The 27616-nt window shown below is 35.5% G+C and overlaps 1 long non-coding RNA gene across 1 annotated transcript in view; it reads right to left on the bottom strand.

The window, feature by feature from the left end:
• Positions 1–8949: 8949 nt before the first annotated feature.
• The window catches only part of LOC134731357 (uncharacterized), a 177339-nt gene continuing 158672 nt past the window's right edge, over positions 8950–27616 (bottom strand). The window contains exon 3 of the long non-coding RNA XR_010113574.1: positions 8950–9047. This is a non-coding gene — a long non-coding RNA (uncharacterized lncRNA). The remainder of the gene's footprint in view (positions 9048–27616) is intronic.

Genomic DNA, 27616 nt, shown 5'->3' with positions numbered 1-27616 from the left:
GGTTTAAGCAAAAAGTGAAGTACTAGGGCCATTAATATTTTATTAATATTAGAAAAAAATTTCTTATAAGAGCAGTATGAAATAGACAACTAATTCATTTCAATTACTCATCTACAGTATTTATGATGAAAAGTTTTAGTTTTACATTGGGTGGACTGTGCTCTAGAAAAAAATAAGATATAGTTATACCTCAGGAAAAGAAATAAGTGTACTGCTTCTCTGAAGTCTGTGATTTGGAACGACACTTGCTTTGGAGAACAGCTGCTACCTGAAATGAATGCCAATGTGCCAGCATTTTTTGTCTCAAGATATTTAAAGTGTAGCTATCTGCCCCTCTCTTTTTAATTCCACCTCTGCATTGGCATACACAAACTTAGAGATGAGACACTGAACACATGTCTTGGTGTGCTGTATTCTGGTTCATGCACGTTTTGTGTAATCTCACTGACCTCAAGACTGGTCTCCTTGCATCCCAGTAGGAATATTCAAGGATTAGGGCATGCAGAGTTTAAATCAATTTGGCCAGAAGACATAGTCACACTCAGTCATGATTTCCAAAATGAAAACTATTCAATGTTAAGTAAGTCAGACATACTCTGTTCACAACTGGTCAATTCCAAGAGAATCTAACAAGAACTTTTTGTCTGAATTGTCCAAATCAAATCCTCCAGCCACAGTGTGCAAGCTACAAATGTCTGCCTTTCTTAAGAGGAATCAGTAGCACTCCTATCTGACATGGATCCAGTGGCTGACAAGGATGAAAATAATTACTCCATTAAATTTTCCATTGAGAAGGCAATTTCAATAAAATAAGTGCTTCTTGGTTTCCCACCTCCAAATCCTTTATTTATTCAATCTCTTCCTGAAAGCTGATATTCAACAAATCCTCTCATCTACTCTATCTTCTTATTTAAAAATGAACTAACTGGATTAAATAGTTATCACAGCAGTTTTGAAAGACAAATGGACCAGTAAACATAAATACGGCGAAGAATTTAAACTCAAGTAAGTTTTTATGCTATTGCTTTACTTGAATTTCATGCAATCCTTAAAGTCTTCACAACTTCATTGGGCACATAAGTAGATTAATATAAGGATTATCATATAGTAGGTACTCAAAAGATATACACTAATGGCTGGGCACAGTGACTCATGCCTGTAATCCCAGCACTCTGGGAGGTGGAGGCAGGCGGATCACTTGAGGTCAGGAGTTTGAGACCAGCCTGGCCAACATGATGAAACCCTTTTTCTACTAAAAATACAAAAAATAGCTGGGCATAGTGGCATGCGTCTGTAGTCTCAGGTACTCGGGAGGCGGCAACAGGAGAATTAATTGAACCTGGGAGGCAGAGGTTGCAATGAGCTGAGATAGTGCCACCACACTCCAACCTGGGCAACAGAGTCTCAAAAACAAAAACAAAAGATATGCATTAAATATTTTTTGTTAAAGAATTCTATTATTCACCTGACATTTCAGATACTTCTGAATTAACCCTCTTGGGATGTTTTAAGAGTTAAAATGACTTTTATTTGAAAATGTACTTCTTGTCTCTTTAAATAATTTGAAGTCTTTCCCAACCCCTCCAACTCTATAGTAATACAAAAACTAAAGGCAAGCTACTATTAATTGCCTGTTCAGTGGTGTTATTTGGGTTGAATCTACGTTCAAGACAGATACTACATTTTTTTCTAAATTATTCTGTCAATAACAACTCACTAATGAGTTACTTGAATAAATTGGCCATTTACCTATGCTATATTGACCCTTCAATTTAGCAAAATAATCAAAACTGACACATCCAAAAAGTGGTAGACACTTTGAACAAATAGTAAAACTACTGCAAACAGCTCTGAAGCTTTCCTTCAATGTTTAGGAAAAAAACACATTTAAGTAAATTTCTTGTTGTTATCAAAAAATATATAATACATGTATTATTTGCTACCTCTGTACCAGAGAGAACCTCCAAAACAGTTGTAATGCCCAGTGAAAAATAGTTGCAATAGCACAGTGAAAACTGGCCACATAGTAAATGCTGAATGAATTTGCTGAAGAATGAATGAATGCACAGATACCTTTATGCATAAACATTTTAAGAGTTTCTGATAATAAATTACAGGATATTCAAATAGATGCTAATCTAGTCTCTCCTAAGTATCTATTATTGCAGTTGTTTTATGGGGAAAAATGTACAGCGTTGAAATTAGGAGTTCCATTCTTGATGATTTGAGTAATAAAACACAGAGGTTAGGAATACAGGCTTTTTTGACTTTGACAGATTTGGCTTCAATTTCTGTCTCTGCTACTTGTTTAATGTGTAAATTTAGGCATGCTATTTAATCTCTTTAAGCTTATTTCATCACTAGTCAAATAGGGAAAAGATTATCTACCACATAGGATTATACTGATCATTAAATATATAAAAAATCAATTCATGGCCTGGCACATAGTAAGTCCTCCATAAATAACTTATAAAATACTTTGAAAATCCCTTAAAGCTACTGTACAGGGCAGGTAGCTAGGCATGAGGTAATTATAAATAAAAGATAATGACTTGAAGATGAACCCAGTTCTCCTCAAAGTTTGAAATTTTCTCTTTCAGAGAAGTTGAACCTTGAAATTTATGTTTAAATTTATAAATAAGTAATATGTATTTTTCTAATAAAATGTACAACAGAGGTCTAAAATCTGAAACAATTTGGTAATGGATTTATCTACATAAATGAGGTAAAAGAAAAATTTATATTTCAAGTTAATTAAAAATGAGTAATATCAATAGCACGGAAATCAAGAGTACTTATATCGCTATGGCTTTTACATGTAACAAGTATAGAAAGTGGCCTAGAAAATGACACTGGAGCTTTAATAAATAAAATATCCTTCCAGGCATGGTATCTGAACTATCCACTTGGTAACATGTAAAGGAATTTTAAAATTCAACACCAAGATAATTAGCGTTCAGTGTATCTTTTTATAGTTCTCCCTTCCATCAATTTGCCAACTAATATGAATCAATGTTGTACCCAAGCTAGATGTGCTAGATAAAGAGGCCAGAAGATGAACAGCTAGACAGAAGATGAATACTGAACTCTCTTCAGTAACTACCTTCTTTACTTATGCTGCAATGTCTTTATTTATATACTTAAATTTTTCAGTGCTACTCCACAGGATCTCTTTCTTTTCTATACTTGGAAAAATCTACTTTCATTTGTAATTGTTTGTTTGGTTGTTTTTTGTTGTTGTTGTTGTTTTTGCTTTGTTGAAGGTGAATCATATATCTATTCAAGGATCCTATCTTTTATAGCAATCATCTGGTCTAAATAATACAATCACTACAATAATATAATCACTAATGGATCACGTAATACTGAGCAAAGAGGATTATGGCTGTCGAGCAGAGGAGTTGGGGCAAGAGTATGGAATTTGGACAACTGAGGGACTAGGGAAGTCACAAGAGTAAACATCTGTGGGACAGTTAGCATTTCTCTCTCCAACTAAGCACCTATGATGTGCCTAACATATAGAACACTAGAAAAGGAGTGAAATAACTTTGGTGAGCTGTTTGAACTTTCTACCACTTTGAGATAAAGTAGTAGCTCATTTATGTGGTTTGTGAATAGTTAACACTGTGAGATTTAAGGAAGGCCTGTGCTTATGTGACGCTCACTGGACTTTTGACTACACACCCCTATCTCCTAAGTGTACTCACTGTCAGCATCGGCTTTACCCATATAATGCCAAAACAACTATTCTATCAAATCAGGCAAACTACAAATCAATCCTAACGTAGGGATGGGAGATCTGTTTAATAGTTTATTGAACTGAATTGAATACTTCAGTAAAAAGAGTTATATCCATAGCCCTTAGCAGACATGGGTTGTTTTTACTAAAGGACATTCAATTCCAAAATAAACACTAAGCTTATTGAACAAAGAACATTACAAAGAGACTGCTTCAAAGAACAAGATCTCAATGAGCTGGTATATTAGAGACATTATTGCAACTGGGTGATATTTAAACTAAAATAAAGAAAAGGAAAATATTTGTCCTAAATCCTTCCGGCTGGGAAAACACTCATGATGGTTCAGTAAATTCCATGGTGCACCTCATTTGCTATTAGGGGTCAATAAATAGAGCTATAACTCAACTCTGCTGTCAAATGATTCCCCTCTAGTGCCCATGAGGCATGACAAAGTAGAAGAGAAAATCATTCCAGAATTCAATATAAATATAAATATGTATTTTTCTAAAAATACTGATTTCCTCATTGAATAATACAAAATTAGATCATCAAATAAGATTTTTCACTTAAGCAATACTAATGCTTATCAGTGAATGCTGTGATGATCTTTCCTTTAATAAAATTAATGTAGCATTGCTCACATATTTACTGAGTAAAGATCAATCTATGGATTCCAGTTAATTGTGCTGAGGTAAATCTGGATATCAAGACTTAATATTGGCCGAAATTTTGATAATGTAATATGCATGAATATCATATTTATTGTTTCTTAAGAAATAAACTGCTTTAGATAAATGCAAACCTTCCAAAGCTAAGAGAAAAGATTACTCAACCCCTTGCCCAAAATTAAACCAATTAAATTAGTTCTTGACTTATTATTTAAAAATCTTTATAAGGAGATTCTTACTTCCTGTGATTTCCAAATTTACTTAAGATTTTTTTAATTGCTATTGCTTTATTTTTTTATTAGAGATTATCATCAGGAACAAGCTTCACCTTGCAGGGTTCAAAGAGTTTAAAGGCCAATTGTTCAGAAACATCAATATGAGAAACATCCACTTTCATACGTTAGTACCTGATTTAATGAGCAGGCTAGAAAGGAGCAGGCAGAGTGGTCAGGTGACAAATTGAGAGTCCAAAAACTAAGGATGCATAAATGGCATACAACAAATTATTTCTACCTCTATATATTAAACTGGAAGGTAACAAGACAGCAGAGAAAGATATATGAAAAATCACTAGGTACAACCCAAAGAGTGGAGAAAAAAATTGCTGACAGACTAGAAATGGCAAGAAAAGATGGATGGGACACAATGACAAGATGTGCTTGCTTTTTCAGCACACAACTTATTTATTTTATGGCTATATTGGTAATTCAATTGAAATGCTATGACCTGATTACATCCTTGAATATTCAGATTACATTACCTTTATTAGAAGCAATAAACCAAGTCCTCTTTTTATCCTTTTTTATTCAATAAAGAATAGAGTTAAATGCATATGAGAAGAAAATAAGAGCATTTCACTCAGGGGAACTCAGGGTTGTTATTTGGAGAATTTCCAGAAGATTAAGTTATAGCATTGGGAATTTATAGTTACCGGAACTTTAGAAGCTTATTTCATGACTGCATTTCATCTTTGGGGTTGATGTGCACTTTAAAAAAATGTTCTGCTAACTACATTAACTCACTACTTAATGAAGAATCCATGCATAGAGGCCTATAATGACTAACTGGCAGTGCTTTTTGCAATTCACTGATTTTGTAAGTAAAGTCATTCTTTTCTGGGTCTGGTTAAAGAACCAATACTCTCTCCAGTTTCTTTTTAACACCCTGTATATTCATCCCATGACTGAAAAACTGTCAATTTAGTTTCCAATTTTAAACTTCTACTGCATTATTTTTATAATATAGATGAATATTACAAGTATTAAAATAGATAGATGAATTAGAGCCAGGAAATAACTTGTTTAGTTCAATGATATTTCCAAAGCACTGGAGTCAAGAAATGGCAGATTATAGCACTAACATTGCTGTTTATGTGGTACTTAATATTTTGCTATCTGTTTTTAACAGTCATTTTACTGCTGTTACTCCTGTAAGGTAAGCTATTATTAGAGTCAGCCTTTCTAGCCTCCCTCTGAATATGTGGAGGGCAGTGGGCAGTCAGAGGGCATATTAAAATGTGACATCCAAATGCCTTATTAATTTGGAAAAATATAAATACATAGCAGTGACCTGGAAGAACAGAGATCACAGGATAATTTTAGCACTACTCCATGAAACAACAATTTAATTCAATAGTATGAAACTTAAAACATCTTTCATATTAAAACAGATATGGTACATTGTAGAGAAAAATGCAGAATGTGTATGAATCTTAAAAATAAACCATGACTTAAAAAATCATGATTGTGATAATATTTTATGGGCAGGCCACCAAGTTATCCTTTCCTCTCCTTTGTCTTCAGAAGTGCCCTAGGACAAAAGTTGAAGAAGCCATAGTCTGAGGGGTCCTTAAGACACCCAATAAGATAGGCAATGTTTACTTTGAAACTTTCTGCTACCTGAAAGAGATCATGTATGAGTAATTCTATAAATTTAGGTCAAGCTTCCACACTTACTCTTCTTATATCCCTCAACTGAGAAAAAAGGTGATCAGATTAAATTTCTAATGTTTCTTTCCATTCTAGTCTGTAATCTGTATAGACAGAAGTAGGGGGTGCAGAGCTCCTGGAAGAATGGAAAGAGGTACCAATTTTATATTGTTTGAAATAAAAAATAAAGACATCTGGTCTCAAACTAGACGTTGAAACGGGAGAAGAGGAGCTGGCAAGAAAGAGAGTGCTAGGATGAAGCAGTTTTGTTAATAAGAGCTGTAATTTATTGTGATACATTTTCTCACAATTAATTTCACAATAACCCTAAATGTAAATAAAATTATGTTTACTTTCCTAAGGGGGACACTAATAATCAGACTGTAACTTGTAAATGTCATAGAACACACCAGTGGCTTGACTCCCAAGTCTCTGTCTTAACCATTACATACCACTGCAGTATCAAAATGCATAGATGTGAAGAAACAGGGGTTGATGCAGCTTTGTCAGTTAGAGACCCAATATTTGCAAGTTTGTTCTAGACAGACTTAGACAAAATTGCAGGCTACTTAGTGCTATGAGTCCACCAACTCTTTCAAAGGAGTAAGAAAGAAAAAATGTTGCTAAGCAGTGTTATGAAGGAAGGGGAGGGGAGTGGAGCGGAGGGAAATTTTCTCAGAGTGCCTTTTTTTTTCAGATCAAATTTTGAATTTCTTAAAAATGAAAATGCTTGGTAAGGGACAAACTGCATTCTGAAATATTGTCAGTCATGTGTACTTACTGTGAATTAATTTCTGATTACAGAGAGATTTTTTTTTAACAGACCTTGCCATGTTGCTCAAGCCAGTTTTGAGATTATAGGCATGCACTACTCTATCTGGCCCAGAGAGCAGATTATGAAAAGGAGGAAACCTGATGCAGGGTTCCCTGACTGCAGTGTCCAGGTCGCAACACTCATTACTATTTTTTATTGTGCCCACAGCAGTAACAGAAAGCCCAGTTTGTGCCTCTGTGACCAGTAGCTTAGGGATGTTTTGAGAATCAAATTCTTTTGGTTATAAGTAACAGAAATGCCCTTGAGCTGGGAAGACAACTGGGGTTAAATTATTATAGGAATACAGGGTGTCTGGAGACATCTTCAGAAAAAAACATGAACCAACTCCTCATAGTACTACAGATAACCCAATAAGTCCTCTATCTTTGTCTCTTGTCTATGTTCATCTGTCTCTGATTCATTCTTCTTCCCCAGTAAAGACTGGCTTTCTCTATTTTCTGGATTCCACAGAAAAACCCATTACCATCAATAGTTACCTAGCATACATCTCTGTTCTAAAGTCAGCCACACCTTAGAATGACTTGAACTCTGGCATTTTTTTTTTTTTTTTTTTTGAGACGGAGTCTCGCTCTGTCGCCCATGCTGGAGTGCAGTGGCACAATCTCAGCTCACTGCAAGCTCTGCCTCCCGGGTTCACGCCATTCTCCTGCCTCAGCCTCCCGAGTAGCTGGGACTACAGGTGCCCACCACCATGCCCGGCTAATTTTTTGTATTTTTAGTAGAGATGGGGTTTCACTGTGTTAGCCAGGATGGTCTCGATCTCCTGACCTTGTGATCCACCCGCCTCGGCCTCCCAGAGTGCTGGGATTACAGGCGTGAGCCACTGTGCCTGGCCTGGAATTTCCTAAAGACTCAATTTTAACTTATTAGCCCTGTTGGGTCATTTGAGGCCATGGCGCAAGATCATATTGGGGAGGCAAGCTGCTATCATTATAACCATATGAATAGCAGAGGGGAGGATGAAGTTACCAGAGAAGAGAAAATCATTGAGAACTGGAGACAAGCCAATTGGGCTCCACCCTGAGAGGGAAATACTCTCCAGGAAAACCTGGATAATTAACAGATCTATGATTCTTTGGTTCTTTTCTTTTTCCTTCAGAAGTCTCCTGAGGAAAGATTTTATCACTCAGATGGTTAGCATGCAACACAATCCCTCAAACCACTTCTAGAGAATAATTTTAATGTTATGATTGTATTGAATCTATTTATATCCTTCTTTCTAAACAGGCTTTGCAGCAGCTTACAAAAAGGAAATATGATTTTCTTAATATGGATATGGCTCTAGAATGTAATATAATGTGACCAAATTCATTATCAACTTTGGTGCTAAACCTGATATTAAGACCCACAAATCCTTACTTTCTAGTTGTTTAACTTAGAACAACATATGAAATGGAACCACGAGACAGTAGATACACTGATCCATTTATCAAATAATCAGTTCTATATCTGTATAATTTACGTGAGTCAGGAGGAACCTTTCTCATGCTCAGCAAGCATAAGAGCCCCTGTAAAACTGGACTCGCAATGAAATTCTATCCGCAAAATATTTTTGGTTTCATGGTTAAATGCTGTAGAATTCTAGTATAAGCACATATGGTGCCAGAAGGTGCTTGGTTCTGCTTATTTTCATTCATTTATTCACTCATCTACCCAAAAAATATTTAATGAACACAAATACTCTGTGCCAAGCACCATGATATAAGTAATAGGAAGGAAAAGACACAGCCTCTGATTTCAAAACTCAGTTTATTAAAACAGGACAACGTGTTTGATACTATGATAGATCAAGTACAGAGAACCAGGGGTGCAGAACGAAGAGTCTTGGTCAGGATGATTGAAGAAAATCTCACCTCTGAGGAGTCTTCATGGTGGTCTAATAGACAGAAGCAAAAAGTGAGGAAAAGAATTTCCAACAAGAGGTACAGCAAGTTCAAATTACTGGTGTGGTGAGAGAACAAAGAAAGTTGAAGGAATTATATAAGTCATTAAATACAGGCTGAGCATACGGTTTGAGAGAAGACAGTGAGCCACTGTGAGAAGTGAGACTGTCTTCTTAATCATTCTTCTTAAAAGCAAATATTCATTCCATTAATAGATATACATAAAGCACCCATTATCTGTTCTTAATGTGTATTCAACTTGGAGATTCCATTAGGATAAGGTATTCTAAAAAGGAATACACTCCTATGTCCCACCCTCATCAAGGCTTCTATAAAACTCAAGGCCCTTACTTGTAACCAGGGTCCCTAGTCCCATCTTCCTGGACCCCATGTAAGCCCTTACTCATTAGTGCCAAAGTGTTCTCATGACTTGATCACAGGAACTAAATTTGCATCAATGGCAACTCTTCCTGGAATCAGTTCTCCATAGACTCCCAAAGCACCAAAGGGCTTTGTTACTTTAGGATATAATATGACTGAATGCTAAGCAATGCTATGATGTAAGAGTACTTCCCAAATTTTTCCACAGATGTGTATCATCCTGTTAATCCTCTAATATGTATCATGCGAGCCCTCAGACCCTACCACTACTCCTACCCTATCAACTGCTCAGTTCTCTCAAAGTTCTTCCATACTTCATTCCTTTTGAAATTTCTCCCTCGATCTGAGTTCTAAAACAATTCGTCACCAGAAGCTTCAGTCTCATGAAGTTCAGTGTTCTTTAATTCGACTCACAAAAGCACTTTAGTCAATCAAAACCATTTTATAATTTCAGAATCTTCTGTCCCTCAATAACCCAGTCTCCATCATGTTCACCCAAATTCTTTTATATGCACCCTCGTCAGGCCCCAGATACAAGTCTGTCCTTCATGCATTACATTCAATAATTATACAAATTAAAGAAATGATAAATTTATTTGCCCACTTATCAAAGATAATTCACCTCTTTCTTAAGAGCTTTCTGCCAAATGGGCCTTCTAGTCATCATGATTAATATAAATACTATTTCAACATTGACTTGATATCCTTCTAGCTAAAAGGAAAGTGACTGACATTTTCTTTAGCCTGGACTAACTTGTCATAAGGAACAGTAAAATTTCCATCAGAACTTTTTGAATGCAGATTATAACTCAAGCTTCCTTCCTTTTGCTAATATGGTGAAGTCCAGGAAAATTAAAAGATATTGAGATCTTCAACCTGTATGGACATGCAGGAATTTTATGTCCTGCATGTCCATATTTGAAAAATGTAAGAGTTTTCAAGAAGCTAAGCCATTATTTTCTCATTTCCAGAGAGGACATATGGATTAAAATTAAAGCCAGAAAGATTTAGGATAAAGCCATTTCTATATTAAATATTGTTAAGTCCTGTGTTACTGTCCACGAGGGAAGGATATAAATTCTCTATTCCTAGAGTCCTCTCAAACCAAACTAGTGCACATATCTTGGACTGCTTACCCAGAGTAAGCTCTACTTTGACCTAGGAGTACATTGTTGAAATATATTATCCTTTTACAAGTTATAAAGCTACCTTTAAAATTTTAAATTATTTAACAATTGAAAAGGTATGGTTCTAACTCTACCTTTCCTTTGTTGGGCCCTGGGGTATTTTCCAGCCTTGGCTGTTCTCATCCTTCCATTCCTTCCTCTAACTTTCAGTTTCTTCATAACTTACCCTGTAAGAACCCTGGCAGAGAAATATTATAAAGTTCTAGAGGTATCTTGTCCCTAAAATTTAAAACACTGTTTTCATCAAAAAGCATTTACCAAATTTTGGTATGCCTTGCAGATAATGTGAGAACTCTAACCAACCAGGGGACTAGGTAGACTGTCTCAAAGATGAATATTCAAGTTCTTCGTACATCAGGGAAAATACTCCCAGTGAGAAAAAAAATATTCCTAACATACACTTTGAGCTGACATTGGTTCTCAAAATCATTTTTTAAATTCTAGTTAATTACTGAGGTAAACAGTAGTTTGAACTCTGAAAGTATTCCCAGCTATCAAGGGACAGAATACTATCTTTCCTAATCATTTTTTTCATCAGGTGTCAACTCATTTTGACACAATCTGCAGAAGCATTGTTCATTTTACTTTTCAAGGCAAGACTTTCAAATATATTCCTTGGGACTATTGACAAGTGTAAAAAAATCATTCTGGTTCAGCAAATATTGATGATGGCTCAAATGAGCTAACACTAGTTTCAGTTAGTTAAATAGAAACTTACAGAAAGGAAAACAGAAACTAAACTTTTGCCAGGCAGGAACTAAATCAGAAGAGTAGGAAATAAAAGATAGAAATGAAATACCTGTGAGATACATCTGAGAAAAAAAAGTAGAAGTTTTGAAAACAACAAAGAACACTTTCCTTAAACATATTTATGAACAAATTGTAGCCCTTCAGCATTTTCCACAATGACAAGGAATAAAACTTACCTGATAGAGGCTTGGAAGATTATTTGCAAAAATCTGGTGCTTATTTTGTGGAACCAGGAAAGCCATTTTGGGAAAAGGGCATTTGCCATTACTAGTATCATGATTTCTTCAAATAATTTGTTAGAGTAAAATCTGCATAAAAGTATGTCTATTTAGAACATATATTAGAATGCATACAGTTTGTGGTAGCTTTTTTTCTTAGCTGTACATGAACACGTTCATTACATGCCAATACCAGAAATTTCCACATTGTGTGTAATACTTTGTATTATTAAGAAAAGGTGAAGAGGGCAACAAATCTTTATATATTGCCAAGTGGTTCGGTAGGTATTTTACCTACATACAACATTTCCTTTGGTCATCCCAACAACTCAACAAGGTGGAATTTATCATCCCCATTTTACAGCGGGAAACCTGATGCTTAGAGTAGTTAAGTAAGTAGCCAAAGAATCCTCAGTTACTCAGTGGTAGAGCTAAAATTAAATATACCTTCTAAATCTAAATCTATGACCTTTCCACTCTATCACATTACTTTCAGGTTTCTTGGAATTTTGCTAAGACTAATTACAGAGATGTTTAAAAGAGTCAAAATGACCACAGAGCCTATAAATCTAAATAAAAATTCTTCATGTTTGAGTTATACTAAGATCAAACGGTATACTTGCTTCACAATTTCCATTCCAAATTTAACAGAACTAATAAGGGAATCTTTATTTCCTATTGCTAATGTATACTATTTTTTGTGGGGTTTTTTTGGATTCTTGTAATCTAGTTTAAGGTGTGGTATATATAAATAAAATACTTTCTTAGTATTATGACATAAATGTTAAAGAAATATAGATTATACTTTAATGCAGGAAACTTGTAAAAGATATCTAAATTACTTTTGAAGCTATCTTTTTGTTTTATATTATTTTTAAAAAGGCACCAGATTCTACAAATAATCTTTTTATGCAAGTTATAGAGATTTTGTTGTACTGGAATGTTCGGTGTCATCTAGTGACAAGATCTTCTTCCTCACTATTCTACTGGAGCAAAGAGGAGTACTCTTATCAGACATAATTCCTTTTTTTTTTCTTTTTTGATACAGGATCTCACTCTGTCACTCAGGCTGGAGTGCAGTGGCACCATCATCATAGCTCACTGCAGCCTCGAACTCATGGACTCAAGTGATTCTCCCACCTCAGCCTCCTGAATAGCTGGGACTACAGGCATGAGACACCACACCTGGCTAATGTTTTTATTTTTTATAGAGACAGGTTCTCACTTTGTTTCACAGGCCAGTCTGGAACTCCTGGAACCAAGAGATCTTCCTGCCTCAGCCTACCGAAGTGCTAGGATTCCAGGTGTGAGCAACTGTGCTGATCCAGTATAATTCCTTAGACTTCTGTACCCCTCTTGTTCAGATTTTGGATGATGAAGTCCAAAATCATTTTGGCTTCAAGTTTTTCTTGGCTAATCATAGTATCATAATTATTATTAGAATAAATTCATTATACTAAGCAAACACAATAAATCCTAAATCATAAGAGATAATCCCCAAATCTGGTCATTTCATTCCAATATAGAAAATTCATCAGTGACATTTAAATGAGGCAAAAAGCACAGATTTTCTTTTTTTTGAGATGGAGTCTCGCTCTGTCACCCAGGCTACAGAACAGTGACACAATGTCTGCTCACTGCAACCTCCACCTCCTAGGTTCAAGGGATTCTCCTGCCGCAGCCTCCCGAGTAGCTGGGACTACAGGCACCTGCCACCATGCCTGGCTAATTTTTTGTATTTTTAGTAGAGACAGGGTTTCACCGTGTTAGCCAGGATAGTCTCGATGTCCTGACCTCGTGATCTGCCCGCCTTGGCCTCCCAAGGTGCTGGGATTACAGGCTTGAGCCACCGTGCCAAGCCTAGAGGTAATTTTCTTAGAACTTATTTAATCCCTTCTTGACCATGGATGCTCATTACAAAAAGCATTTATTCAGACGAAGTAAAATGAAAAATATGGACTACCCTGAGCCAACAATTATGTCATCTATTGGAGAACTAAATGTATTCAATATTTGTTATGAAGTCCAGAGCTGATAAAAACTTTCAATGAAAGTTATGCTTGGGAGGAAAAAAAAACACCTTCTACTGAATATTAGAGAGGAAACAAATAAAATTTACCTCAGTAGTGACTGGGAACAGCAATCACATGCTTTGGTAAGAAATGCTAATTAATTCCTAGGTTCTCTGCTCTTGCTCTACAGAATAAATTACAAACAACCAATGACAATGACCTTTTAATAAGTTATTTTAATTATTTTCTTCAGTATGCATGGTCCTATGTTTTTTTTAAAGTTCTCATTTGTGAAAAACCTTCCAAAGAACATTATTCATCTTTAGGTGATATAACTAGCTTGTGAAATAATGCATAATCTAAGCCGTCCTGCATTTAATACAAAAAGCTCACAGAAGAAAGACATTTAAATTCCAATTCAGTGACAATATTAAGAACTAAACAATTCTTTTTATTGAGGCCAAACATACAGATTCAAAGGCATTTCTAATACAAGGCTTCATTGCATTAGATTTAAAAAATGATTATCTGATGTATTAGAAATAAGAGGAGAAGAAAACCTGTCTTGTCTTTTTCCAGCTGCTGTGGAGCTTGCAGTTCATGCTTAAGGGATCTGCCAGGGAAAGCTAAACACCTGTAATAGGTCTTTGTGGCCTTTGAACTCTACAGCCAAATCTAATGCTTTTTAAAAAGTATTCAGCCCAAATGGACATGACATCTGACTTAGTTCTGGCTCTAAAATCACATCATCCTACACATCATCCAAAGTCCAAACCCCAGATACAATACTTACTGGCCTTTTAACCTTAGGCAAATTGGCTACCCTCCCTAAACTTGATTTTGCTATTTTAGAAAGCAGGAAGAGGGAGGAGGTTGTCAAAATAGTATACATTCCAATGAGTCATCATGCAGATGTAATGCAGTAAGTTATGTAGTACCCTTAGCCCAGTGACCAGCACAGAGTAGGTATCCAATAAATAGAATAAATAAACAGAATAGAATAATAATAAATAAATAGAATAAATAAATAGAAAAAATAAATCCAATTTAATTTATATTTAGTCTTTCTTTCCAATATTATTTTGTGTGTGTGATGGTCATGAGGAGCACAAAAGATTTACTCCCAAAGTCTATGTTCAGAAAGAGCAAGCACTTTTTGAATCTTGATTTTTCTCCTCTTCAAGTAGACTATTTCTTATTCATCAAAGGGCTATGTTTTCAACTCCTTTGTACTTGCTTTGAAAAAAATACTTTAGATGTTCTAATTAATTTTTATTGATCTTTTCTAAAATCTTTCCAATTAGTTCCCTCCTTTATTGTTGATAACAGAGATTAGCCTTTCACCTAATGCACTTAACAATATTCTATAGAGGAGACAGGATTAATCTCTTTTTTTTATATGCATGATCTTTACATAGATTACTTTAGGCTCTGTCTACACAGACAAACGGTGAAGGGGGTAATAGGTGAATTTAGACAGAAAAACATTAGCTAAGAATAATACTTTTTAATTAAACATGATTTCTGCTTTACTTAATTCAACACTATCTACAACACTCTCATTCTCCATAGGCACAGACTTTACACAAGTACAATGATTCCTGGAACTAATGCACTTCTATTAAATCAGAAATCTTGAAATATCTGTCTATTAGTTGGAACACCTCAGGGTTTAGGGGAAGTTAGCCATAGAAAGCCACCTATAACTAAGTATACTAAAAATGTTAGAAGACCAACAGGTCTGTATGTCTGCTGTGCAGTAACAGACCAATACACGGAGACAGGAGGGTTTGCAGCACAGAGCTTCACAATTGCAGGGCATCAAGTGAGGAGATGGGAGGAGACCTGTAACAGTTAAAGAAAGAGGAAAGAAACATGAAAAGCAGCTCAACAGTCAAAGACAGGTTTATTTTGGAGAATAAACCTGAGACGGGCTTCTGGCCGAGTTAGGTCAGAGGCATTCTCTCTTACAGACTAAGAGTTTTTAGAGATTCAGGTGGCACACCTTATCACAGGCTTCCAATGTTTCTGTGTCTCTTTGTCTTGCTTATGTGGGAGGGAGAGTTTTTGTATACATCTTCCTGCAGCTGCAGGCATATCCCCTGAGTCTTCTTTTAGCTTTCCTATCTTAGTACACCTAAAGGGAAAGTAATGTGCTTACTAGGGCCCACTGTTTTACTGGGGCCCATTGTGTGAGTGTGAAGTTTGGTAGTTACCCAAGAGACTTTCCCCCTCCCTCTGTGCCTGACGTGTCTTATCTGTGTTTTACTGTCTGCTCTTTCTTGCTGCTTGTTCTTAGAAGAGAAGTGATTTCCTTGAAATGCGTGAGGTTAGAAAGGGAGCTAGAACTTAAAGTGGTGGTGTTTGTCCAAGGTGATGGTGCCCCTGCTCTGTCAAGACCCTAACATCCACCTCCCCAAGGATTCTGGGCTGGGGTTTTTAAGGAGATTACGGACGGTGAGGGGCTAAAAAACTGGAAACATTGAGTGGTCAGGGTAAGGGTGATAAAGTTATCAGGATGTGAAAACTGCATTCTTCGGTGAGTCAGCTCCTGTGGGGTCCTTTGGAAAAGTGGATATTAGTAGTTTCAACTGGCATGTAGGACCTGAAAGAATATCTCAAGGGGAAAACTTAATATTTCATAATGTTTAAGTTGTTATCTACAAAGCAGTTAAGGGGAACTACAATCTAGGATCTACGTGAGTCTAGAACAATAGGCACCAAAACACTATGAGGAAGCAGGTCAGAAAGCAAGCCGACCTGATGATTAATGCAGAATGTGCTACATTAATCTGAATGTTCTGCATAATTAAGCTTGGTTTATTTTCATTTCTCCTACCCCCTTCTTCCCTGATTCATTTTATAAAATTTATAAGGACGGTTTCAAAAACATATATTCACACATACATTAATATAGACATTTATGGTATTTGCTGTTCCTGGTACTACATACAGTTATCGGAAGTCTTTTAAAACCTATTTGAACTTCATCCAGGCAGAACATTAGACACTATAGTTTTATAAGGGTAACTGAGTAATAATAGTAGAAAATATATTACTTTCTGAGCAATACAAACAGTATTCTATTGAACATGAGGGAAGTTCACATTAGGAAACAGCCAGTCATGTAGCAAAATTCATGATCTAAGTCTTCTCTCAAAATCATACGGCACTTGGTGAATAAAAACCAAAAGCAGATTCCATCTATTTTATCAAAATATAAGCTTATTTATCCTCTATCCTTAATTATTAATCCAAACAGGACAGAATTCTATATTTAACACTATTAAGCATGCTAGATTATGCATTCTTCACTAGAATATATAAATCATTTTATATTTCAGTCATGATAAAATGTGATGGAATCTTTTCCATTTTTTCCAGTGTCAAAGTGCTTACTCCCATTATGAAATGTCAATGAATCAATGGAAAAGAGTAAAACTATAGTTCCCATAAATCATTACTTTGAAAAAGAGAAAAAAAAATGTTGAAGACTTCTTGACATACAGCAAAGAGTTTTCTTCAACAAATGTTAAAGGGTTAAAAATTAAAACCATAGGCAATGCTTGGATTTATTTTTGTTTACTATCATCTAGATGTGTTGGGGGGGATTAACTTTAGCTAGAGGTTCTAGATCTTAATTAGTAAAGTTTTATGATAGATGCAGAATTAAAATTTTTTGAAAAGGTTAGTTGATTTTAGAGTATGTGCCATGTCATTATGAGGAGAATGTATATTCTGTTGTTTTGGCATGGAGAGTTCTGTAGATGCCTATGAAACAATCCCCAGCAAATTTTTAAAAACCTAAAATTATACCAACCACACACTCAGACGGCAGCACCATAAAAATAGAATTTCATACAAAGAAAATAGCTCAAAATCATACAAATATATAAAAATTAAGCAACCTGCTCCTAGAATGACTTTTGGGTAAATAATGAAATGAAAGCAAAAAAAAAAGCCCATTACAATGTGGGCAAAAGACATGAACAGACACTTTTCAAAAGACATACATTCAGCCAAAAGCATATGAAAAAATGCACAACATCACTAATCATTAGAGAAACGCAAATCAAAACCACAATGAGATACCATCTCACACCAGTAGAAATGGCTATTATTAAAAAATTTAAACATAACAGCAGCTGGAGAGGTTACAGAGAAAAGGAAACACACACTTCTTGTGGGAGAGTAAATGAGCTCAGCCATTGTGGAATGCAGTGTGGTGATTCCTCAAAGAACTGAAAACAGAATTACCATTCAACCCAGCAATCCCATTATTGGACATACACCCAAAGGAATATAAACTATTCTATAATAAAGACACATGCACATATATGTTTATTGCAGCACTATTCACAATAGCAAAAACATAGAATCAACCTAAATGTTCATCAATGGTAGACTGGATAAAGAAAATGTGGTACATATACACCATAGAGTACTATGCAGCCTTAAAAAAAACTGAGATCATGTCCTTTATAGACGCATGGATCCAGCTGGAGGCCATTATCCTAAGCAAACAGAAACAGAACACAGGAACGGAAAACCAAATACTGCATATTCTCATTTATAAGTGAGAGCTAAATAATGAGAACACCTAGACACAAAGAGGGGAACAACAAATGCTGGGACCGACTTGAGGGTGGAGGGTAGCAGAAGGGAGAGGATCAAAACAAATACCCATTGGTACTGTGCTTAGTACTTGACTGATGAAATACTCTCTACACTAAATGCCCATGACACAAGTTTGCCTATAGAACAAACCTGCACAGTACCCCTGAAACTAAAAGTTAAAAAAAATTTTAAAGAAAAAATTAATGTCTAATTAGTACAGAAGTAGTATCAATAAGCATAATATTCTATAGCCAAATTTATCTCAGGCCGGACTTTGCCTTTTGGGGGGCTCAGATTTTGACAGTACACCAAGAGAATATAAAACCACGCAGACTTATGCTAACTGATTCAGTTCATAAACCTGATATGTAAATCAGAATTCCAAATTGTTAATGTATGATTAAAATATAAATGCAACTGTTAGTTTACCTTAGTAAATTTTCTTCTTTTTGCTTTTTTAGTTTTCTGTTTCTTTTACTTATATTAATACATTTTATAAAGATTCAGTCTACTCTTGCCAACACAGAATCTGATGTCTTTGTGGCAGAGATAGAGATCTTTAATTTTCTGCCTCACCAATATCTATTAAACTGTTTCCCCATAGTTGAGCAACCATACAATTTGGGTAGGGATATAGAAGGGGAACATAGTTATTACCTAACTTCAGTTTCAGGGGAACAGATTTTCTAATCTAATCAAGATAATCCCATTTCCTCTGCCACACTGATTGATGCAGATGACCCAGCCCAAAGACAATGATCAAAATGCCTTGTTCCCACAAAGTTCATTTATAAAAGTTAATTTATAAAAGCTGAAAAGTTAAACCAAATAAGAAATGAAGGGTAGTATGCTACTAATCTTTCCAAAGGAGAATGTCTTGCTCTTCTCAGAAAACTACCAACACATTCTCTTATCTTGGAAGGTTAGAATTGTGGAAACAATTTTGATACCACATGGAGAACCACTCCTTTGGATAATGCTCATCCTGCAAATCAAACCCCAAAGGTCAAAACTGGTCTGAGATGACACTGTAGATATGCTGAATCAAACCATTCCTGAAGACAATCTTTGGAGAATTTAAAGTATGTCTACAATTTTTTTTTTACTTCTTTAATAGATAGAGCTTACTTTTCCTCTCTTGGACTGAACCTAATGACTCACTTCTAACAAGTACAGTGTGGCAAAATTGACAGCATCTAACTTCTAAAACTAGACCATAAAAGGCTTTGCAAATTCCTTCTCTCTCTCATCACATATTCTAGGGGAAATCAGCTGCATTGCTATAAGGACACTCAAGCAGCCCTGAGAGGTCCACATGCCATGGAACTGAGCCTCCTGCTAAGAGCAGAGAGGAAATGAGGTCTCTGCCACCTACAATGTGAGTAAGTAATCTTGGAAGGAGACTCACCAACCCCAAGCAAGTGTTCAGATAACTACAGTGCTGGCCAACAACTTGACTGCAACCTATGGGAAATCCTGACCTAGATCCACCAAGCAAAGCCATTTTTTATTATTGACTCACAGAAACTACAAAGTAATGAAAGTTTATTATGTTAAGCTGCTAAGTTTGGGGATAATTTTTTACATATCACTAGATAATTAAGGCACAATCCTACCTCAGAATGTCTAACCTAAGGAGCCAATAATTCCTCTATATTGTTCTAATTACTTGAATTGGGTCGTAAGTTATCTTTATCATTAAATACAGTCCTAAATGTTACAAGGTCATATTGTGTTTACCCTGATCCATTAAATATTAAGATTGTAGTTTAACTCAAAAAATATATTCTTTACATTCAAACTACTGAGCAGAAAGAAAGTGGAAAGGAAGTTCTTTCTTGGTAGTAAAGTGCTGGGAAGAAATAGAAAGGAAATATCATTTTTTATAATAATACGAGGAAATCATCAGAGAAAAGATTGTATCTAAGGAAAAGTAGATGAAGAAAATAAAGATGTCCACCATCTAAAATTCACTGTCAAAATGGATTTCTCTCTCTACAAATATGGTTTCCTGCCACTAAAGCTGTTGGTTCTAAGTACAAGTCCTTGGATGTCTCGGCCTTCTGTCACTATCAGATTCAGGCAACAATGCTACTGCCCCGATTACAACAACTAAATCTTTAGGTCTAGGCAAACCTAAGTCATGCTGTGAATATTTGGTAGAATGTACAAGGCTCTGTTATTCTGAGGTCAGGAGCACAGAAAGCTGATTTGCAACTTGGAAATCATGTCAGTTGGTCAAGTACCAGAAATCTAGATCAGGAATGAAAGAAAAAAACCAAATATGACTATCCAAATATCTGAAAATTGATATAGACCAAATAGATTGATGTTCAGTAACCTAATACCTTGAAATAGATTATGGAAACCCAGTAACTAAGACTCATAAATGTCAATGTATAAACCACTTGAAGAATGAAGCAGAAAATTGCCATGCAGCAAAGAAATCCAATGATTCAGACACACAAAGAAATCCAATGATTCAGGCACCCAGAGATAAAATTGGCACTAAGCTAAGTCAAGTGCACTAAGCACGTCCACCTGTGAAGATGAAAGACAGGAATGATGGTAAAAAATGAATCAATTGTTTTAGTGACAATTGCCATGAAACTATACTAAATTTTGCACATTTTTATTGACTCTTTTAAAAATCTAAAGAAGTTGAACTCAGAAGCAGAGAGCAGAATTGTGCTTACCAGGGATTAGGAGACAGGGATTGGGGAAATGTTGGTAAAAGGGTACAAAATTTCAGACAGACAGGAGGAATAAGTTTAAGAGATCTATTGTACAACATAGTGACTATAGTTAGTAACAATGTATTGTATTCTTGAAAACGGTCACTAAGAAAGTAGATTTTAAGTGTTCCTACCACAAAAAAATGGTAAGTGTGTGAGGCAGTACATACATTAATTAGTTCTATTTAGCCATTCCACAATGTATACATATTTCCAAACTTCTTGTTTTACATGATAAATATATACAATTTTATTTATCAATTTTAAAAAATTAATATAATTTTTAAATAATACATTAATTTTTAAAACAGAAATATTCATTGTTACTATTATTTACATGGAAAACTATGACCTGTCTGGAGTTACAGATGATGGAAAGAAGGTGAACTTTTCCATGGTTTGCAAAAAAGCAGAATTCTCATTGCATAATCTGTTTCCAGCTCAACCATCTCACTTCACCTTAATATTACCAGACCATATAATAAGCAGTAAGGGCACCATCACAATAGTTAGAAGCAGTGAACCTATGAATACAAATGTCAGACTAACTAGAGATGTTTTCCTTGATACTCTCTTCCAGTGACCATATCTTCTTGGATAGCCTTGTCATCTTGTGACCTAGGGCATGTGCCCGTTAGGTCTATAATACTTCTCAGACAGACTGAGATTCTTCCGATTTTTTGGTGTCAAGGATATCACATTTACATTATCCAGCATCAGGCTGACACCAAGACTACATAAAGTCTACAGTAGAAGGTATCATTACATCATTAAATATTGGAACACTAAATGATAAAGAATGATATAAGCAAATCCTGGGAAATAAAAGCAAACCACAGAAAAGATCTAGCCATCTGCAGTTTTCTTCCCCATAAATCAGGGGCCCATAGAGTTGACTTTAATTCTGACTGATATGTCCCCTTTTAGGTTTCTCCAATAAAAGACCCAGTATTTTAGGATATGTTTCTGCACCACATTTTATAAATACCAGACACATTTAACTGGTACATATCACCTTGGTTTAAAGAGAAACATGCCAACTGGTCCATATTTTAATGGTGAACACAATTACATATATGTGTGTAATTTACATATGAAATTTATATATGTGTATATATGTAAAATAGATATGAAAAATTTAAAACTAAAATAGTTCTTGCAATGTCCCTTTTAAGATTAAAGATTTATAAATCAGAGTTTTCTTTTGGATTACAAAATGAACACACATTAGATTAGGACAACAATGTAATAACAGATAATGCAAGTTACAAGTAGTATCTCTTTTTTATAACCTCATATCAATCTACTGGATTCAAATTTGAATGTAATTTCTTGGAATAAATTTATTTGGTCAAGCCCTGCATATGACTACATTAACCCAAAGCAAAAATAATAAAAATATTTTCTGTTCTTTGATGCATTTACAAAATTTATCAGTGCTAAAGGACAAATATATTTGAATAAATATATTCATTTTCAACAGCTAACAACTTTCTATTCCCCATACTCTGTTTGATTTTTAATTTGTATTTTTATATCCATGATAGAGAAGATAGATTTCTTGTTGATCTTGCTTTATTAAAGGTCTGCAGTGGTTGAAGACACATTTCACATTCAGTGTGACCTATTAATAAAGGTAATTTACATATTCTAAAATTAACATAAATTTTGCAGCTATTTATGCATGCTATCCCTTTATACTCAAGGCAGGTAATAGGCTTTTTGTGTATGTTGCGAAGGGAAATAAGTTATTCAAATATCTCGGTTGCAAATCCATCACTGATTCTTTTTACACTCTCTTTTGCATTTGTCTTTCAGCAGTATATCACTACTAGGCACATTGCAACAGAATGTTAACTTTTTAGTTTAATGACTTTAAACTTCAAAAAGGATCTTCAATAATTTTAGGTAAGGAATGTAATATTTACCACTATGTTCTATAGGAGAATTTTTGACTCTAACTTTATCCACACAACAATAAACAATCACTGTTTCTGCAGCAATTGTCAATGGGCCTTCAGGGCTGTCCCAAATATCCCTGGTTTCTCTGTAACCCTCTATTTTCTTTTCTTTTCTTTCTTTGAGACGGAGTCTCTCTCTGTCACCCAGGCTGGAGTGCAAAGGCGAGATCTCAGCTCACTGCACCCTCCGCCTCCCGGGTTCAAGCGCTTCTCCTGTTCTGCCTCAGCCTCCCGAGTAGCTGGGATTACAGGCACCTACCACCACGCCAGGCTAATTTTTTTGTATTTTTAGTAGAGACGGGATTTCACCATGTTAGCCAGGATGGTCTTGATCTCCCGACCTCGTGATCGGCCCGTCTCAGCCTCCCAAAGTGCTGGGATTACAGGCATGAGCCACCGTGACCGGTCTTGTTCCCCTCCATTTTCTATACTCCACTCATGCCTTCTAAAGCTACCTGTTAAGTGCAATACCACTTGGATTCCTTGCTAGGCACTCCTGAGGGTCAAAATAAAAGCCTGGAAAACTTCCACTTTTGGAGACACCATGTATATTTTCAAATTAAAAAAAAAGAAGAAGAAAGTCAAAACAGAGTTACAACAATGACTTACAAAACAGCGTTCTAAAATGCTTATATTTAGCAAATTAATGATTTGCCTTTGGCACACATGCACAAATACAATAAATTTAAATACCTTATTCCAAGATAATTGCAGGATTTACAAAAATTAATTAAATAATTAGAACACTGAAGGCAAGTTCAGAAAAAAAGATACGGGACTAAAGTTCTAAGATGGAGATGTGAGTCTGTTAGGATATTTCTGGGGCTCTTTACATAACTTACTAATAGATAATACTAAAAGTCTAAATTCAAGGCCTTTTCATGGATGTGAGGTCAGAACTAAATGGTCCTCTTATCCTAGTTGTGCCAAGTTCTGAGGCCAATCTGAAATTCAACAGAGCAAAAACATGTAAATCACCCTGTGTATATTATTTTCTTTTCTATTTCTATTATATATAAAAATGTTTCTTTGTTTTTATTACAATCCTCTTAAATCCTGTGTCAAAAGAAGTATGGATTTTTCACAGATAAATTTTGAAACAGCATTTAAAATTATAGAGAAAAATAGCAGTATCAAAAGTATTTTCTAGAAATTGATTTTTACTTTTTAGTCATATACAGATTTTCTTATTGACAATTAATTAATTACCTCAATCCTCTTCTTACTGAAGAGATTATTGTTCCTATTAATATTACCATAGCTAATATTCACTGAATGTTTACTATGTACCAGACACCATACTAAGCATTTCATATGCATCATCTCACTTTATTTTCACATCATCCATATAAGTAGGTTATATTATTTGCTTATTTTACAGATATCAGTTGCATACTTAGCAAGCCTGAAACCTAAAAAGAAGGTTAATAATTTTAGCCTCAGCCTCATGAGGAATAAGAATTGCATATATCAGAATAACTACTACTGTGTACGGTGAACTTAACTCCTTCAATCTCCATTAAAATATAAACAGTAAACTACCTAAATGTTTAAAAAGCATGAATATTGAATATAAAAAGAATCTATCCACAGAAAGCAAATATAATAAATGAAAAGTTGCATAAACAAAAAAGTCACTTGAAAAATAGTTTGGTTTTGACTATTATAGCCTGTTGTTCCACCTACCCTTTTTCAAATTGTGCTCTATCAGTGTGGACAAATCTTCCTGAGTTACACAAAAAGAGAACCACAACTGTAGCTATCCAGGTTGTTTCACTTTTTTCTTGCCAAGGGTTGAGGGAAGAGATTGTGATGGCTGAGTATACGGAGAAATCTTTCAGCTATGTCAAGTCATGAATAAAAACTAACAAAGCAGGACCTCTTAAGATGTTGCACAAATGATACATTACATTTGCAAAGTATGTGATCGACCAAAAACTGCAGAGGATGCTTTTAAAAAATAATAATAATTTTTAAAAAAAGTTCTTTTGTGTTGACTTCTGAAAGTCAGGTGGAGCTGGCAGGTTGTAGATGGCACAAGCATATGTTACTTCTTTAAATGAGCAAAATATCCACAGAAGAAGAAACTTTGAGTCAAGTGGTGGGATTTAGGATTAGAGGGAAAACTGATTATGATGCATCACTGGCAACAGAACTCAAGAAAAAAGAAGTCTTTGACTATCATCTTGCAGCACTAAGGCAAAGCCGTGCCAAGTTCCCATTAGATGTTAGAACTTTGATACATAAATCTAGACGCAGAGTAATAAAAATCAATTCCTGTAATTGTGCAGAGGCAATATTTTCCATGAGTATCCATTTTTAACACATAAATACTTTCAGAAATTGCTGCTTTTGTGAATAGGTGATGGTGGTCTAAATATTCCTAATTGGAAACATTGGTTAATCTCTCCCAAGCCTTTGCCCACCTAATGATTGGGCTCCTCATCAGCATTACAGTATTTAGTTCATATTATTAAGTATTCTTATGTAATTTTACATAAGGCATCTTAACTATTACTGTTAGCAATGGTGAATCCATATGGGTCTGCAGCAGCTTGATTCTTGCCTCCTTAGAGGAAACAATTTGTCAGGGTCATAAGGCAGAGTGAGAGACCAAAGCAAATTTTTAGAGCAGGAGTGAAAGTTTACTAAAAAAGTTTTAGGCCAAGAATGAGAGGTAGTATAGTACACTTGAAAAAGGGCCAAGTGGGCAACTTGAGAAATCCAAGTGCACAGTCCAACCCTTGACTTGTGGTTTTAGACACTGACATGGTTCCAGGGTTTGTGTTCCTTCTCTCCTGGTATTTCCTTGAGGTAGGCTATCTGCATGCACAGTAGCCTGCCAGCACTTGGGAGGAGCCGCATGTACCGTGTGTTTACCAAAGCTGTGCACATGCTCACTTATGTTTTTCTCTTACCAGGTGAGCCTTCCTAGAGGAAGGTTACACATCAGTTAAACTCTGCCATTTTGCCTCTCAGTGCTTATGCTTGAGCTCACTCACCCAACTCCTGACATGTTATCAGGAAGCTGCTAATCACCAGCTTCAGGTGTTTTCTATATATAGGGGGCTGCTTTTCCTGGCACCAGCTGCAACCAATTATTATTTTAGAGAGACAGTTTAACAACTGCCAGACCATCACCTGATGATTGCCTGACATTCCTGGTTGGGGGAAGGGGGCTCTCCTGCCCTGCTCATATTGCCTAACTACCTTCTCTGACATTACTAACACTACCATGGGGATAAAGTAAATTAATTATTTTAGGAGTTTACATAACTTGACCTTTCACTGGAATCAAAAAACCTAAGCCTGATTCGGAGCAACTTGGTCATGTGATCATGAGCTAGCCTCTTCACCTTCTTGAGGTTCATTTCCCTCATTTGTAAATGAGGTGACAGAAGGAAGCCACAACTAAAAGAGGAAGGAAGGAGAGAGAAAGAATAGATCTTCGTTTGAACTCTAAATTTACAAAATAAATGAAATCAATGTAAGAAACCACCACCCACTCTTCTAGATAAATATCTCAAGGAAAGGCAAACAAAACCTGGTGCTCACTTCATTAATTTTACTAACTAGGGTATATCTGTAAAGCAATAAGACAGTCTGGTGAAGTAGGACCCTCTGGCCTAATCCATTTGGGAGACAAATTGAGGATGCTATGGAAATATGCCACCCACAACAGCCCAGCTATAATGTGAAAGTTCAGTGTTACAAAGCAAACAAGCTTGCTGCTTGTTATGGGTTCATAACCACCTAAATGATTTCTGAGTAAACTTTGCATTGACCATCCAGCTTACAAAGTTAAAATACTGAATGTGAAACCTACTCAACAATGACATGGCATGATCTGAAACTATGATGATGTGTTTTTGCTCTCAATACAGAATACTTTTTTAAATCAGTAAGAATAGAGTCCAGCAGCATCTCAAACTGATGAATTTGAAGTAAATACAAAGGGCTAGTTAGCAGGCATGCATCCGCAAGATAAGGAATTAACGATTCTAGAAAAAATGGCATTGTTCCTATTAAAATTTGGAGCCATGTTGTTTATTGCTCTGCATGCCACAGGCATCTAGTCTAATGCCTTACTTTTTCATTGAGGGGAAAGTTGAATTGCATTTATTAATTAAGCAGCCAGAACCAAATCAGGGCTTTCCAAAGCACAATGAAGAAACTGCTGTTTAAAGGCAAACAATTTGAAACTCAAGCTTAATCTCAGCGCTAAACAGTTGGTTTATTACATGTAAGAACTTTTATAAACATGCCATTCTTCTATTGTGTTTGCAACTTGCAGATTTAATTTACTCTTTTCTCCAGAAAAAAACTCCTCTTTGTCACCCAGGTTCCATGAGAAATTACTTGGGATATCTTTGTCAATGTTAAAAAATGTTTGTTAAAACAGACAATAATCTATTTTTATAAAAAGCTTTACCAAAACTTTATTTGATGTAAAATTACCAGGAGAATGTTTTATTACACAAAGACCTATTTTAACTCAAAACTGTTAAACGCCACATGATGGAAATGGCCCAATATTTGATCATCTTAGAATTTAAACACCTATGTCTAGAAGATTTCCTAGAGGAGAGCCTTCAACAAAGTTTTGTTTGTTTTTGTTTCTTGAGAGAGAAACCTTTTCTAGAGGGGAATCCCCTTAAAGCAACAGTCCATATCAAACAAGAGGGGAGATTTGGGTGATAA

This window comes from Symphalangus syndactylus, chromosome 9 (genome assembly GCF_028878055.3).
Source record: "Symphalangus syndactylus isolate Jambi chromosome 9, NHGRI_mSymSyn1-v2.1_pri, whole genome shotgun sequence".
NCBI lineage: Eukaryota > Metazoa > Chordata > Mammalia > Primates > Hylobatidae > Symphalangus > Symphalangus syndactylus.
This window is presented reverse-complemented; position numbering and strand designations above follow the sequence as displayed.